The sequence below is a fragment of the Heterocephalus glaber genome, unplaced genomic scaffold, assembly GCF_053883595.1.
Source record: "Heterocephalus glaber isolate CG9 unplaced genomic scaffold, H.glaber_assembly_v1.0 deba00001461, whole genome shotgun sequence".
Lineage (NCBI taxonomy): Eukaryota > Metazoa > Chordata > Mammalia > Rodentia > Bathyergidae > Heterocephalus > Heterocephalus glaber.
The window spans coordinates 38751202-38764209 of NW_028258308.1; the positions used below are offsets into that span (position 1 = coordinate 38751202).

General features: G+C 37.1%; 1 protein-coding gene across 1 annotated transcript in view; it reads left to right on the forward strand.

Moving 5' to 3' along the window:
- The window catches only part of Kcnu1 (potassium calcium-activated channel subfamily U member 1), a 161559-nt gene that overhangs the window by 74177 nt on the left and 74374 nt on the right, over window positions 1-13008 (forward strand). The gene's annotated exons all lie outside the window — the stretch shown is intronic.

Genomic DNA, 13008 nt, shown 5'->3' on the forward strand with positions numbered 1-13008 from the left:
GAGAGTTGTATAACTATCACAACAATCAATTTTAGAACATTCTTCCCAAAAAGAAAGTCCTCCAGGACCATGAGCAATCATTCCCCAGTTTTTCTTCCCTAGCTACACCTCTGGAGACCACTAGTCTAGGTTTTTGTCTCTATAGATTTACCTATACTATTCATTTCATAAAAATGGAATAATTCAGCATATTCAGACTTTTGTGGGTGGCTAATTCATTCAGCCAAGCCATATCATGTTATTTATTTTTAAGACTGTATAATATTCCATTGTATGGATGTTCTCCACGTTTTTATTCATTCATCTGTTACTGGATATTAAGGTTATTTCCACCTTTTGGATATTGTGTACAATACTGCTATGAACATTGAGGTACAAATATCTGTTAAAGTTCTTACTTTCAATTTTTCTGTGTACATCCTCAGGAGGGGATTGATAAGACAAATGTTAATTCTGTTTTAATTTTCACCATACTGGTTTCTACAACATTACATCATTTTATGTTCCTACCAGCAGTGTGCAAAGGTTACAGTTTCTCCACAGTCTTATCAACACTTTTTACTTTCTGTGTTTTTGTGTTGTTTTTTATTTATTTATTTATTGTATTATTTTTTTATTTTTTTGTGTGTGTTGTTTTTTAATAATAGTCATCTTAATAGTTTTAAAGTGATGTGTCATTTTTTTGGAATGAATTCCCTTAATCACTGATGATGGATGATGTTGAGCATATTTTCATGAGGATCTTATTGGCCAGTTTTACTTCTTCTTTGAGGAATGATCTCTTCAGATCCTATTGTAACTATGTTACTGTCTTTCTATCACTGAGTCTGTCATAGACAGTCTTTGTATACTCTAAACGCATGTTCCTTATCAGATATATGATTGGCAAATATTTTCTCCCACCTGTGGTTTGCCTTTTCATTTTCTTTACACGCTTTTTAAATTTTATGAAGTTCAGCAATGTGTTTCTTTCCCTTTCTCACTTGTGCTTTAGTGTAACATCTAAGGAGGTTTTGACAATCCTACAATTATAAAGATTTACACTGAGAATTATGTATTTTTGGCTCTTACAGTGAGATCTGTGGTCCATTTCAAGATGATTTTTTGTGATTTTTTTTTAAGAAGGGGATCCAACTTTACCCTTTTCAACATAGATACCCAATTGTCCCAGAACCATTTGTTCAGATAACTATTCTTACCCCATTGGATTGTTTGTGGCATTCTTGTCTAAAAAAAATAATAACATAAATGTGTGGGCTTATTTCTGGAGTATATATTCTAATCTTTTAATCTGTATGTTCACGCTTAAGTCAGTACCATTTTGTCTTCAATATTGTACTTTTGAAGTGAGCTATGATATTGGGAACTGTGAGTTCTCTGACTTTGTAATTGTTTTGTGAGGTTACTTTGATTATTCTTGATTTGTACATTTCCATATAAACTATAATTGTGTGTCAATTTGTGTAAGGAAGTCAGCTGGGATTTTACTAAAACTGTGTTGAGTTGAAAGGTTAATTTTGAAAGTATTGGTATCTTACCTATATTAAGTTATCCAGTCTATAAGCATATGATGTATTTACATCTGTTTAGGTCTTTAATTTCTTTCATTCAGCAGTGTTTTGTATTCCTTTTTTTTCCCATTTTTTTTTGTGCTAAATTCTTTTATTGGTACATTGTAGGTATACAACACAATTACATTTCTCACTGGGAATTGTACCTTTACATAATGCATCTTGGTTCTTATTTCTTCCCCATTCCTAGCCCTTCCTTCACCCCCTCCACCCTTCCCTATTTACAAAGACTTTATTTCCATTTTTGCCATTTCTCATCATTTTTCCTTTCCCTTCTTTCCTTTCCCCTGCCCCTCCCACTACCCCTACCCCTTTGGACTTTTTCTCCTATTTTACATTATCGATTATTCATTCTAATCATCAGTACATTTTAGGTATACAATACTATGACATTCATCATTGGAAATTTGCACCTTTCCATAGTCTCTCTTGGTTCTTATTTCTCACCCTTGCCCAGCCCTCCCTTCAACCCCTCCAGTCCTCCCTATTTACAAAGATTTTGTTCCTATTTTTTCATTTTCTCATATTAATCCCATTCCCTTCTATCCTTTCCTCTAGCCCTCCCACTTCCGTCCCCTTTGCCCCTTTTCTTCCTATTTCACATTACCTATTATACATTTAGTCCTTATTTACACTTTCAGTTTCTCACACCAGAGAAACTATTTGGTATTTACACATGTGTGTCCTATTTATTTCACTTAAGAGTATTGCCTCAATGTGCATCCACTTAACTATAAATGTCTCTAATTTCTCATTTTTTATGGCTGAGTAGTACTCCATTTTATAAAAAAAACCCCACATTTTCTTTATCCTGTCTCCAATTGATGGGCATTTGGGCTGTTTCCAAGTTTTAGCTATTACAAACTGCACTGCTATGAACATGGGCGCACATATATCACTGTGGTATGATTCTTTTAATTCTTTGGGGAAGATCCCCAGCAGTGGAATAGTGGGATCAAATGGGACTTCCAGTCCTAGTTCTTTGAGGTATCTCCATACAGATTTCCACAGTGGTTGCATCAGTCTACACTCCCACCAGCAGTGGAGCAGGGTTCCTCTTTCCCCACAGCCCCACCAGCATTTGCTATTGGTTGATTTCATGATAGCAGCCATTCTTTCTGGAGTGAAGTGGAATCTCAGAGTTGTTTTCATTTGCATCTCTCGAATGACCAGTGATGTTGAACATTTTTTCATGTATTTATTTGCTATTTCTACTTCTTTGTCTGAGGAATGTCTGTTCATTTCAGATGCCCAGGTTTGGATTGGGTCTTTAAATTTGGGAGGTCTGATCTTTTTTAAATTCTTTATAGATTCGAGAGAGCAGACCTTTGTCTGAGGAAGAGCAGGTGAAGATTTTTTCCCACATTGTGGGTTGTCTCTTCACACTGCTGGTGGTTTCTCTTGCTGTGCAGAAGCCTTTTAATAAGAAGAGATCCCACTTGTTGACTGTTTGTGCTAGTTCATGGGCAACTGAGGTTTTGTTCATAAAATCTTTTCCTACACCAATGACTTCAAGGGTTCTACCTAACCTCTGTTCCAACTGGTTCAGAGTTTCTATTTTAATATTTAGATCTTTAATCCATTTCGATTTTAGTTTAGTGCATGGTGAGAGATACAGGTCTAGTTTTAATCTTTGGCAAGTTGAAGCCCAATTTTTCCAGCACCATTTATTAAAGAGGCTATCTTTCCTCCAGTGAGGGTATTTGGCTCCTTTATTGAAGATGAGATGGCTGAGTGTGTCTGGTGTTGTTTCTGCATCTTCTAATCTGTTCCACTGCTCCTCAAGTCTGTTTCTTTGCTAGTACCATGCTGTTTTTATCACAGTAGCTTTGTAGTATAGTTGCAAGTTGGGGATTGTGATACCCCCTGCCATGTCTCTGTTACCTAGAATTGCTTTTGCTATTCTGGGTCTCTTCTTGCTCCAAATGAATTTTTGGATTGTGTTCTCGAGGTCTATGAAGAATGCTGCTGGTATCTCAATTGGAATTGCACTAAATCTATATAGCAGTTTTGGAAGTATGGCCATTTTCACTATATTAATCCTTCCTACCCAGGAGCCGGGGATGTCTGTCCATTTTCTGATATCATCTTCAATCTCTCTTTTCAGAGTGCCATAGTTTTCAGAGAAGAGGTCTTTGATTTCTTTCGTTAGGATGATTCCTAGGTATTTCAGTTTTTTGGATGCTATTGTGAAAGGAATTATTTGCCCTATTTCTCTCTCAGTGAGTCTGTCATTGGTGTAGAGGAAAGCTATTGATTTTTGTCTGTTGACCTTGTAACCAGCTACTTGACTGAATTTGGTTATTAAGTCTAGAAGACTTTTGGTGGAGTTCTTGGGGTCTTCTATATAGAGTATCATGTCATCTGCAAATAATGACAATTTGACTTCTTCATTTCCTATCTTTACTCCTTTTATTTCTTTCTCTTGTCTAATTCCCATGGCTAATGTTTCCAGAACTATATTGAACAACAGTGGTGATAGTGGACATCCTTGTCTTGTTCCTGATTTGAGTGTGAAGGATTTCAGTTTTTGACCATTAGTATGATATTGGCTGTTGGTTTTTCCTAGATGGCTTCTATCAGTTTGAGGTAGAGACCATCTATTCCAATTTTTTGAAGGGTTTTTATCATAAATGCATGTTGGATTTTGTCAAATGCTTTTTCTGTGTCTATGGAGATAATCATATGGTTTTTGTCCTTGGCTCTATTGATATAGTGTATTACATTGATTGATTTTCGTATATGGAACCATCCCTGCATCCCTGGGATGAATCCCACTTGATCAGGGTGTATGATCTTCTTGATGATCTTCTTGATGATCTTCTACATTCTGTTTTCCAGTATCGTATTAAGGATTTTTGCATCTATGTTCATTAGTGAGATTGGCCTATAGTTCTCTTTTTCAGTTGGGTCTTTCTCTGCTTTGGGGATCAAGGTGATGCTTGCTTCCAGGAATGAATTTGGGAGTATTGCTTCCCTTTCAATTTCATTGAAGAGTTTCAACAGTAGTGGCAGCAGTTCCTCTCTAAATGTCTTGTAGAATTCAACAGTGAAGCCATCAGGGACCAGGCTTTTCTTAGTTGATAAGTTTTTAATTACATTTTCAATTTCATTGGTTGATATTGGGTAGTTCAGAATTTTAGGTCTTCTTCGTTCAACTTTAGTAATTCATATGTATCTAGGAATCTATCCATTTCTTCTGTGTTGTCCATCTTATTGGCATATAGGTTCTGGAAGTAGGTATTGATGATACTCTGGATTTCTGCTGGGTCTGTTGTAATTTTACCCTTTTCATTCCTAATTTCATGGATTTGGGCCTTTTCTTTCCTTTTTCTGGCAAGGTTGGCTAAAGGTTTGTCAATTTTGTTGATTCTTTCAAAGACCCAACTCTTGGCTTCATTGATTTTTTGAATTGTTCTCTTAGTCTCCATTGCATTGATTTCTCCTCTGATCTTTATAATTTCCTCCCTTGTATGAGCTCTGGGGTTGTCCTGCTCTTCTTTTTCTAGAAGCTTGAGGTGCAGCATCAGGTTGTTTAGTTGGGCTCATTCTGTTTTCCTAATATGCATATTCACTGCTATGGATTTCCCTCATAAGACTGCTTTCATTGTGTCCCATAGATTCTGATACGTTGTATTGTCGTTGTCATTTAATTGAAGGAACTGTCTGATTTCTTCTTTAATTTCCTCTGTGACCCATTGGTTATTCAGAAGTGTGTTGTTCAATTTCCACATGTTTATGAAATTTTTTGAGTTTCTTTTGCTATGGATCTCCAATTTCATTGCACTATGGCCTGATAATGTACAGGGGATAACTTCAATTCCTTTGCACTTACTTAAACATGTTCTATGTGTGAGTATGTGGTCTATTTTGGAGAATGACCCATGTGCAGCTGAGAAGAATGTGTACTCTGATTTTGTGGGGTGGAACACTCTGTAATCATCTCTTAAGTTCATTTGTTCAAGAGTTCGATTGAGTTCTAGTATTTCATTACTTATTCTTAGTCTAGTTGATCTATCTATTTGTGACAGTGGGGTGTTGAGGTCCCCCACTACAATTGTATTAGTGCATATATGACTTTTCATGTCTGTTAGTATTTGTTTTATATAGTTGGGTGCACTAGTGTTTGGTGCATAGATATTTATGATTGTCATCTCTTCCTCTTGGATTCTTCCCTTTACAAGGATGTAGTGTCCTTCTTCATTTCTCTTAATCAGTGTTGGTTTGAAATCTACTTGATCTGCAAAGAGGATAGCTACTCCTTTTTTTCGGGTTCCTGTCGCATGGAGTATTGTTTTCCACCCTTTAACTTTCAGTCTATGAGTTTCCTTTTGAATTAAGTGTGTTTCTTGTATGCACCATATTGTTGGATTTTGCTTCTTGACCCATTCTGCCAGTCTATTTCTTTTGATTGGTGAATTGAGACCATTAACATTGATGGTTATAACTGAAACATATTGACTTGTCATTGCCATGACTTTTTCTTTTTTTGGGCTTCTCCTCCTTTACATTTAGTTTCTTGTCATGCCAGATGGGTTCATTCTGCTTTGCTTCCTGGGGTTGTGATCCTCAATGTCTGTTCCTAGGATATTGTGTAAAAGTCTTTGGAGTGCTGGTTTGGTATTCACAAAGTTCCTAAGGTGCTCTTTGTCATGAAAGTATCTTATTTCTCCATCCATTTTGAAAGATAGCTTTGCGGGGTACATCAATCTGGGTTGGAGGCTGTTTTCTTTTAGGGCTTGGAATATGTCACTCCAAGCTCTTCTTGCCTTGATGGTTTGTGTTGAGAAGTCTGCTGTGATTCTGATGGGCTTTCCTTTGTATGTGATTTGTTTCTTTTCTCTGACTGCTTGAAGAACTTTGTTCTTCTGTTGGGTTTCTGAAATCTTAACAATTATATGCCTATGTGTAGATTTGTTTGATCAAGGCTATTTGGAGTCCTATATGCCTCATTTATGTGTATGTCAAGCTCTTTTCCCCTGCTTGGGAAGTTTTCTGCCATTATTTCTCTGAAGAGATTTTTTTATGTCATCTCCACTCTTTCCTGTTTCTTCATTGAGCCCAATCAGTCTTATGTTATTCTTCTTTGCATCAGCTAGCAGCTGCTGGATTGATTTCTCATGTTCCCTTATCATTTTGAAGCAATTTTTCTTTTCCTGGTCACTAATTGCAATCTTATCTTCTATATCTGAAATTCTGTCCTGACATTGGCTCGTTCTGCTGTGTAGACTTTCAGTGGAGTTTTTCATCGCCTGGACATCTATTTGCATCTGTTTTATGGATTCCATTTGTTTCTTATGTTGGGATTCCATCATATTCCTCAGCTCCTCGCTAGATTTATTAATCATGTCTTGCACTAGGGGCACAATTTCTCCTGTTATCTGAGAAATTATTTCTGATTTCATTTTTTCCAGATCCCCTTTTGTTGCCAGTTCAGTGGGTCCAGGTTGTTGAGTATCAGAGTGTTCCATCTCATTTCCCTTTGGGGTTGCTGTAGGTTATCTGGAAGTCTGGTTTGGAGACTTATTTATGTGTTTTCTCATTTTGACTGGGGCGCGGGGCTGTTAGCACCTGCATGGATTACCTCCTCTGAGCTGGGAGAGTTGGGACAGGGGCCTGGAGCAGTGGTAGGGATGGTGGCCCAAAAGCCCTTTTCTGTGGGCTGGGAGCAGTGGGAGGGATGTTGGCTGGGAAGCCCCTTCCTCTGGACCAGGAGCAGTAGGATGGTGGCTCAGAAGTCCCTCCCTCTGTGCCGGGAGTGGTGGGAGGGATGGTGGCCCAGAAGTCCCTACCTCTGGGCCGGGAACAGCGGGACTGTATACCTTGGTCTGGTGGTCTGGTGTCCTCTGCGTCTTTGTAGTGTGAAACCCGGTGGCTGCCTGTCTGCAGTGGGGTGATTCGGTTTCTTCTGCATGGCTCAGTACCTCGGTAGTGTGTGCACAGACCTTCCTGTGTGCAGTGGGCTGATTCGGCGTGTTCCACGCGACTCCAAATCACTCTTATCTATTGTTTTTCTCAACTGAATGCTTCAGTCTAAAAAATAATTTTTCATAACTGAATTTAAGACTGTACTTTGGAAATCAAATCAAAGTTAACTTTTCTTGTATCCTATAAAAATGTAATTTTTCTTGTTGGGCACAATGGCACACACCTGTAATCCCAGCCTTCTGGGAAGATGAGGCAGGAGGATTACAAATTTGAGCCCAGCTTGGGCAATTTAGTGACTTCAGGAGATCCTGTCTCAAAAATAAAAACAAAAAAGCCTTGGAATGTAGCCTAGTGCAAAGGCCCTGGGTTCAATCACTAGTATTGCAAAGGAAAAAAAAAATTGTTCTTGAGATAATTGATTAGCTAACTAGGAGGAAAATCCAAGTAGAAGGACGTATCAATAAGAAAGAACACAATAATAGGCTACATGTGCCATTGTGTCATATGAAAATGTACTATGGTTTTGCTGTGCGAACTAGACTTTTTGTAAATAAACTATGATGCATACACATGCATACATTGCCATCTGTCATTGTATAAAGCAAAAATTTCTTATGAAATGAATATGCATCCCCTTTTTTGCTGTAGTACTATAAACAAACATTTTAAAGCAGAAGGTTGCTCAAATAGAAAGACACAATGACTTTTCTGTAAAAGTAAGCTCTGCCTTCATATTTGTAAATATGCCAAATTTTGCCAACTTCTATGACATGCATTTTACAGTATCTAGGGAATAAACTATTTGAACTTTTGTAATCTAACTTCTTGGTCTCATTGTAGTCATCATACTCCTTAGAATCTTTCATTCTCTTGATGATAGAATCATTTCTTCTTGTTACATTCTGATCCTTAGTCACCACTACTACCAAGCCCATTCCATTCCAACCAGAGAAAATCTGGTACTTAAATAGTAGGCCAAATCTCACTATTGTTGACTTCAACTTGCCAGGCGATGGCAGTAGAGTACCATAAAATGATCAAGGCCCTGTGGCTACAGCATGGCCTGGTGTGTGAATTTAAATCTGGAGAGTGAATTGTAGCCATAATGTGTCAAAAAGGAATGCCATTTTACAAAGAGGCTACTTGTTCCTATATGATTAAAAGTCATCATAGAATTTGGAAATCAAGACAATTCACTTTCAAACAAGACTTCAGAACTTTCCAAGAAATGACAAAACAAAAAACTTAATGAGTTTGGAATAGGACAAATTTCAGATGGAATATTTCATGGTTTCTGAAGCAGACGAAAAGTATCCCCAGTCTACCCCCTTCAAAAATTATCTCTTTCTGGAGCTCATTAGATTTTTCTTGTTCCTGCCTATTTCTCCTTCCTTAATATACTCGATGAGAATTCAGAGGACTTGAATTGTGACCACAGCCTTTCCGCTGGTTGGCTGTGGTTTCAGAAAGATGTATTACCTTCTGGGGTCTCAGTGTAATTGTCTCAAAAAATGGAAGTCCTCATTATCTCTACAACCCTTTCCAATTATGATTTCTAATACCTCTTTCTTTCATTACTTCCATTTTTCTAATCTAGACCCATACTAATGGTTCTCCATTTAAATTAATAATATAATATTATAGACCCGTAGACATGGATTCTGAATTGGTCAGTTCTTAGCTGTATAACTTTAATTACTTGAGTTCTCGGTGTGCTTTGTATTTCTTTGAAATGTCCACAATATTACACATTTTAGAGGGCTAAATGTTAATATTAGTACATAAAGAACATGGAAATTGAATATCATGAATAAAATACAGATAAAATAGGAATGGAAGGAGAAAATATTCCTAGCAGAGTATGCTTATTTCTGCCCATTCACTAATGTATTTTAGGTTCAGAGCATGAACACCGTTAGACTAGTCTTCAAGGTAGCAGGAGTAATTGTTTTTCGGCCCTTCTACTTAATGTAATTAGAAAAGTTATTGGGCAGGAACTTTTCCAGCCCCAACTGTATATTCACTGCCTGCTATTTCATGATTGTAGTTTCTAATGCCCAAGGATTTAGAATGTTGGTCCTCAACCAATGTGGAGAGGAGCTCATCAGAATCTCTGATGTGATGGGAGGAGGTGTAATTTGGAAATACCCTTAGGAAAGGTATATCCAAAGTCCTCTAATTCTTGTTCCCTGAGAACTGTGTTAGAGTCCTTATTAAAATGCTAATATTCTGTAGGGAAGGAGTCACACCTAAAGGAAAGCAGAATTACATAAAGGAAATTGAAGAGAGGGTGTGAAAGAAATTAGAAAAAGAAAAAAATGTTAAGAAATGGCAGATAAACTGTTGGGTATGTGTATGGGTTATGTTAATTCACAGATTTTTTTTTAGCATGACCCTGATTCACTTTTTTATATAAATATACAAGAATAATAATTAACCTCTTTAAGAGAAGAATCACCCAGCCCATGTCCCCTAGGAGGAGAGCCCAACCCAGAAGGCTGAACTGTGACTACCTTGATGAATCCACCAGCTCCACTCCTCAGCTTGGCTCACCTGAGCAGCCACTACCCTCCTGTTAAGTAGGAGCAGGTGTAGATATTCCAACACAATTCCTATTATTCTCTAAAGCAGAAATCAGAGATTATAATTTCTGCTGAAGTCCAATAAAAAGGAAAACAACTTGTAACAAGTCCATAAAGACTATATATAAATAACTGTACTCTTATGTTTGTGATAGTTACAAAGTATTTTTCCAATAGTAGAATTTTAGGGCTAAGGGTGTAGCTCAGTGGCACAGTGCCTGCCTGGAAAGCTCTAGGCCCTGAGTCCATTCCCAGCACAAATACAAAAGAAACACAATAGTATATTTTGTTCTTATCCAAGGACTACAACAGCTTCCAACTTGATTTCCCTGGTTCTGGTCTCTTATAGTGCCACTCCATGCCATTTTTCATATCTGTAATAATTTCCATGAAGTTCTGATCATAAATGGTTATATACACACATATTAGGGATGATCACAAATTGTGGTGAATGTTTAAATTAAAAAATGATTACAATAAAACACATACTGCCTTTAATCCCTCTCAAAATACTCCCCCTTGCTTCAACCATCCTTTTCCATTATTATCATATTCGGAGACAGTTTTGAAAATCCTTTTAGTTTCTTTAGTTATGCTGTTTATGGCTGCCTCAGTGTCCTGAATGAATTCAAAACAATTACCTTCTGTGGTCACTTTGACAGGGAAGAGCCAGAAGTCTCATGGTGCTAGATCTTATGAATAAAGTAGGTGAGGACACACTGTCATGTTTTTACAAGCCTGTTTTTATTGGACAAAAGCAGCAGCATTTACTGCATGCTTTACCATACCTCAAAAGACATTCACAAAAGAGAGCTTCCCAAATTGCCTCAGAAAGTGGCAAGAACAATGGAATAAGTGTATTCAAAGTAAAGGGGGAGGGGAAGGGGATTAATGGCAATGTATTTACTGTAAATAATTTTGTTTTACTTAAGCCACCATATTTTTTGATCAGCCCATGTGTGCATGTGTGTGGGTGTGTGTATATGTGTGTCTGCATGTGTAATAGATATGTGAATGCTTTCTCTATTTTTTTGGCTTGGTTTTGTAGCATTGCTGATTCTTTAGCTCCTGAAATAGTGGCTCTTATTCAGATTATGTGATGTCATTTGTAAATGTATCATAGTGATTGGTAAATTACTACATTTTGTAAATAATTGTAGAGATTTAGCTATTTAGAAAATTGGAACATATTCAAGATTATTTAAGTAATATATGCATTATTTTCAGTTTAAATGACTGATAAGATTTCTTGAGGGAGGTGGAATTATTTCTCTCCATATGGAAATCATATCTAAGGCATGTCTTACCATGGAGTCCTATCATATATGCCAGGGGAGGAAATGTTTTCTATTGCTTTTTAAAAAGTAATTTCTTTAAAATAAAAGATACACCTAATGCTGGACTTTTATTTCTTTCATATATTCACAGTTCTCAGATATATGCTCTTTCCAATATCTAATGCTTTATCCAGAAATTTTCTTCAGGATATTCATAGAGAAGTTATAGTAAGCTATGGCAAGATATTATCAATCTACCTAAAGTGTTAAGCAAAAAGCCATTCCAAATTTTCTGACCTAAAATATGAGAAAATAATTGTTAGCACGCTACCAGCTATAGGTAGATAATGATAGATTTGAGAGATAAAAATATGGATTAATAAAATGGTCAAACTAAGAGTGAAATCAGAGACAGTCCAGATGCTTATCTGCCACCCTAAGGGAGGGATTTTGTCTTCCTGTTTTTTCTCTACTTTTTCCCTCTAGTGTTTTAAGCAATATTGAAACTGGGGGTAAAGGTAACAATACAGTGTTGCAACTTCTGTATGTTGCAGTCTGCAAGAGAAAACTGTTAGACTTCTTTCTGAGGATCATCAGAATGATTGGATTTAGGGTTGAAAGAGATCATTTGGGCCAGTGCAACCTTGATCTTCAGGCAGTCAACACCTAGCCAGAAACTTCACCAATCCCTACCATGTCTGCATATATTCCCATGTTAGGAGAGCTTTCAAAATTACAAAAACTATTAATATATACACAAGGGAATATTATATTATATACATATATTATATATATTATATACATATTGTAATTATGTATTATATACACAAGGGAATATAATATAGACACAAGGGAAAATTCAAAGTGTTAGCAGAAAAGTTTGAGAGATTCACACAAGCACTAACTTTACCTATTTAACCCCACCCTCACCCCCCTTTTTAAAATATCTGGCACATATTGTTGGCTGGAAAGTTACGCTTTCCAATAGTTCTGTTGCTCCAAAGCCAGTTTGAGAATGTTGTCTTTTACATTCCAGAACTCAGTTTCTATCCCTTGTACTAAACTGGCCAGCCTTGAAGACTGGCAGTTGGTACCACTACTAGTGTTCTGTCAGATTTTTCCTCAGATCTCCCCTTCCCCACCTACTCCTTCCAGGACTAAAGATAACTAGGAAACATCAGTCAACCTGAAACCCCCGGAAGCCTCCATCTGTAAAGGTTCGGAGGATTATAGGTAGGGAACAATCTTACCAACAATTGCTACTGATTTAAGCCAAAAAAAAAATCACTTGTCCTAAGGATGCTCTTCTTCTTCCAGAACTGTGTTTTGACTCAGTTGCGAATTACATCCAAAGAATTGTGATAACAAGGTGATTCTGTGGCTCTTTCTATCAGCCATTGTTCAGAATGAGATATTCTGTGGGTTTAAAGGTTTATCCCATACTGATTAGTCTAAGTATAGAAATGATATTTAAGACCAGAGGAAAAGGTCACATCTTCTTTATTCACTTGAGTGAGCAGGGGCAGAGGAATAGAGGTGATGACAATTTGACTTTGTCCCCCTCCTTGGTAACTTCTGCTCAGTCATCTCCCCACCTCTGATCATTGGGTCATCAATTTGAGGCAAGCAAGCAATGCAGATCTTTAAAGA